General features: G+C 36.4%; 1 long non-coding RNA gene across 1 annotated transcript; it reads left to right on the top strand.

The window, feature by feature from the left end:
• LOC140156256 (uncharacterized) lies at positions 1-4501 on the top strand. The gene is made up of 3 exons (XR_011859500.1): positions 1-315; positions 2690-2830; positions 4221-4501. It is a non-coding gene; the product is annotated as an uncharacterized lncRNA (long non-coding RNA).

Below are 4501 nucleotides of genomic sequence, written 5' to 3'. Positions count from 1 at the left end.
AAACCATAGCCATGTATACAAAATTTCATCTTTGCTGCTGTGCTGTATGTTTTTATCGTTGCTGAATATCCGATACGGCTTGCTAGATATCGTCACACTGTCACATATTCTTGAATTAGTTAAGATCATAAATCATGACCCACAAGGGTACACGGTATGCTGTTGTTACAGCTGGATGTATAATAATGTCCCTAAAATTGGGCATTTTCAAGAGCCTGGGAGTGTTTTTCGTACCTATACAAAGGAGTCTAAACTCATCGTATGTTGCCATGGGAGCCTGTATGGCTGTATATGCAGTGGCTTCGGAAATATTCGGTAAGTAAACTTCAAACAAATTTGATATAAAGAAGAAACTGGGTCGGGGATGTTTTGTCACTGATAATTTCTAAGTCAAGAAAGCAATCAGAAGATCCACCTCTGCCTGTCCAGAGCTGATCTACAGTCATTGGCAGGGGTGGGGTAGGTGAAGGGCATATTAGTGCCCCACCTTTTCAAATCCATAATGTGCTGTGTGTCACATGCTGTGTGTCACATGTGTGTAACATAAATAATCACTTCTCTATTCTAGACTCTAAAAGAAAGTGTAAAAATTATGCACCAAATGACTTACTTTTGCACCCCCCATATAAACATATGCCCCCTTTTCGCTTCTGGTTTGGACACCCAACACTAACGCAATAATTTAATTATGCAATAATAGTGAAAACCTGTCCACGAATGGCTTCAATTTGGTCATTCATTTACCCCATTTTCGGATTTTCAAGCTAAATTTGATTTCTACAATTATAGTGCCGCGCCAAAATGAGCTAAAATGGTCCACCAGCTTGCTTCAGTGGGGCCTTCATGTCAGTTTGTAAACTCTTAGGGGGAACATCTTCACTCAGGCACCCCAACGTATGCATAAACATGATAAACAAGTCGTCCTCTTCGTTTCTGCTTTGCACGGTTGTTTGATGTGATAATTTATTATTTTTTCAAACAAAATGTCATGTACTACCTAATTTTAGACTTAAATAGCTAAAAGCGGTCTCGTGCTAATGTATACAGGTGCTTTTGAGTCATTTTCAACTTTAATTTCCACATATTTACAACATTATTCATGTTCAAATCATTTTTAAAGTTTTTCAGATATATCTATTTATGACAAGATTGGTGGCGCTATTTAGTTACTGAAAATTACCCTTTCAAGCTTTTATTACAAATAATTCCTTTTCTTTGTTGATGAAATATGTTAATAAAATTTCGTTGTTACTTATTTCACCTATTCCATCTATTTTATTGGAAGTATTGATTACCTACCCCTTCCAAATTATGAAATATGATTTAAGATAAATAGCGCTATTTATAGTTTGCATTTTCTTAATAATGAAGCCAATTCTATATACACCAGGCACAAAAAGAAACTCGTCAGTTATATTCATCATTGCTGTTCAATAACTTGATAATTTTGGATTATTCTGAAATATACATTTTGTTAATTGGACTTTGTTTTCTCATTTGACACCCTATTTGTGAAAAACGAACAAGAATTGACCAAGATATTCGCCTTCAAAGTCTCAAACCCCAAAATCAAAAGTTGCATTTTCAACGATTTTCAATGGGAACGCATCGCTGTATTGCACACAAGCACCACGGGTCAATCAATAAAGCACACAGTGTAACAGGCACAATTGAATCGTTAAAATTGCAACTTTTCATTTTGGGGTTTGAGAGTTTGAGAGGCGCATATCTTGGTCAATTCTTGCTCAATGTTCACGAACAGGGTGTCAAATGAAAAAAAAGTCCAATTAACAAAATGTATATTTCCGAACAATCCAAAATTATCAAGTCATTGAACAGCAAGGATGAATATAACTGACGAGTTTCTTTTTGTGCCTGGTGTACATCAAACAACCGTGTTTGGACACCGACACTTAATGTTTAAAGCAATAACTTATACAATTGATACTAGTGAGAACTTGTCTTCGAATTGCTTTAATTCGACCTTCATTTCACCAATTTTCGGCTGTTTCAAACTAAAATTGTACACAATAATAGTACCAAAATGGGCCACCAATTGGCTTCAAATGGATCTTCATTTTCTTTCTCACTATTCGGGGTAATTTAATTCTATCAGTCTATCCAACTATATAGTACTTCCATGGTCTATCGAAGCTTTCATATACCACGTATACGGCTGCTCTTTGCTCTTGCTGCTCTTAGTATATGCGTGAACAATTATCGCCACAAAGATTGGGCCTTCATTTTGTTTCACTTCTCAGGGGCACATACCCCTGCGTCGCCCAACACGACCCGATGGCCGATTGTCTTTTTCTCTAATTGAGACATGGCCGAAATATTGTGAATTTGTTATTGTATTCTTCTGATGCAGTGTGGTCTCATCACCAATAAGGTCTCTGACAAAATTATTAGTTTTATGGTCCTTATTCTAAACAAATTCCGCCTGCACCGTAATTCTATTTCTTGCTGATATTTCAAGACGTTCCCAACAGACCATTTTTCCCGATCCATAGATGATGATTGAAAAAAACAAAGGTCTAATCTTAAGTTTGGAAAAATTCTGAAGTACGATCTTTAGTTGTGCATCTCATGTCCACAAACTGCAAGCAAGTCTTTTAGTTTATGAGTATTCAAGATTAATTTAACATCTTAATCATTTTCCGTTTTGAATGAACTGTTTTTCACCTAGCACCAATCATAACATGGGCAGCGCAGATATACGGAGAACGACCATTGGCAATATCAGGAGGTATTATTTCCAGTCTTGCTCTCTGTTTGGCTTCTCAAGTTGGATCACTCACGTCGTTTGGTATACTTTTGTTTCTATCAGGTACATTTACATTTTCACTGCATAAAATAATATTTTTTCATGTCATGAGGTACTAAATATAGGGGCAACCAAAATGGTAAGGTTGGGCATGTGCCTCTTTGTACAAAAAGAAAGAATAAAAGCATAAAATATTTTATTGAAGTGGGTAAAGCCGAAGTCGCATATTTAGCAAGTTTGGTATATTCTGGACGTACGAAATGAACGCGTGAACAACGTAGAAAATGTACCAAATTTGTACAAAATGTGTCCGTTTTACAACATATTAAAGACAGTCAACATACGAAGGAAAGTATTAATATGCTGGGGTATGGATAAACTTCAAGTACAGGGAACTGGAGAGGGAAAACGACGAGTTACTCCAAATCACAGCGGCAGGTAGTGACTGGGCCGCCGAGTGCGAATATGTATTTATTTTGGAAGGTTCATGTTTTTTTTTGTTTTGTTTTTCAATTTTGGGACGTTTTTCCAAAATATGATATTTTTGCTGATATTTCCAAAAAGTGACACGCCTAAGACAAATCGTTGGGCACATATGTGATGCGATCAAGCAAAATCAGTTGGAACTCTGAAATATTGAATTTGAGATATATAACAAAGGATATATTTCCTTTTGTTTTGGAAACTCTGTAATTGCTCACATCTATGGAACTGGTTGTTCAATTTCAATGGTTGTTTTGCAACATGCAGCTTTGTAAATGCTTTTTACTATACTATAAGAAACTGACAATTTAATATTTCCGAGTTCCGACTGATTTTGCTTGATCGCTTCACATATTTTGTTATTGTCAATACAGTTCTTTCCCACGTACCTACGCTATCATTCGCTTTGGTGATTTACTAATATTATATTTTGTGACTGAAATTTGACGGCTTTTGAAGAACATTAAAACCAAGCCAGTAAAAGAAGACAAAGAAGCAAAAAGTGGACAATGAAGCCGATACTAACAAAATATGTCCTGATTGTGGACTGGAGGACATTGGTCATGTTGGTTGTGGTTGATACCAGTGCATGTTTTGTAAAATTTACCGGCATTTTGCATATGGGGAAGTTGTGGGCTTTACATGACGAGCAATTTGAGACCATTTTCGTTGAAATCAGAGCATTTTTAATTTTTGGCCCCTTGGCAAAAAAAAAAAAAAAAAACTGACCACCCCAAATTTCGACCTTTTGCTTATAACTCAAAACTGTATGTCGCAGGTATGTCAAACTATACTTTTTCTGAATCCTTCCAATGAGAGGAATAATTTGGTGTTTGTTAACCAGATAAAAGGACCATAAAAGGAAGCTAAAAAAGTTGGTTTGGTAGAGTCCTGTGGGTGTCATCATTAAATTCCGTATATACCGGACTAATATGACATTCATAAATACCTTGCGTTCTTTTTATTTCAGGAATTGGTTCGAGTATGGCAGTTATGTCTCTGACAAGTGCGATTCCTAAATATTTCCCCGATAATATCCAGAACGTTTTCGGATTCATTTGTGCTGTTGGGGCAATCGGAATTATGGTGTTCCCTCCTGTTAATCAACTTCTTATATTCATTTACGGCTGGAGAGGGGCATTGTTAATATTTGGTGCTATAAACGCTCACAGTGTTGTTTGTGGTGCGTTAGTACGTCCTCTAAAATCCCACATGAAGAGAACTATACGCAATTGGAAGGTGACAGCATCA

Source organism: Amphiura filiformis, chromosome 7 (assembly GCF_039555335.1).
Source record: "Amphiura filiformis chromosome 7, Afil_fr2py, whole genome shotgun sequence".
NCBI lineage: Eukaryota > Metazoa > Echinodermata > Ophiuroidea > Amphilepidida > Amphiuridae > Amphiura > Amphiura filiformis.
This window is presented reverse-complemented; position numbering and strand designations above follow the sequence as displayed.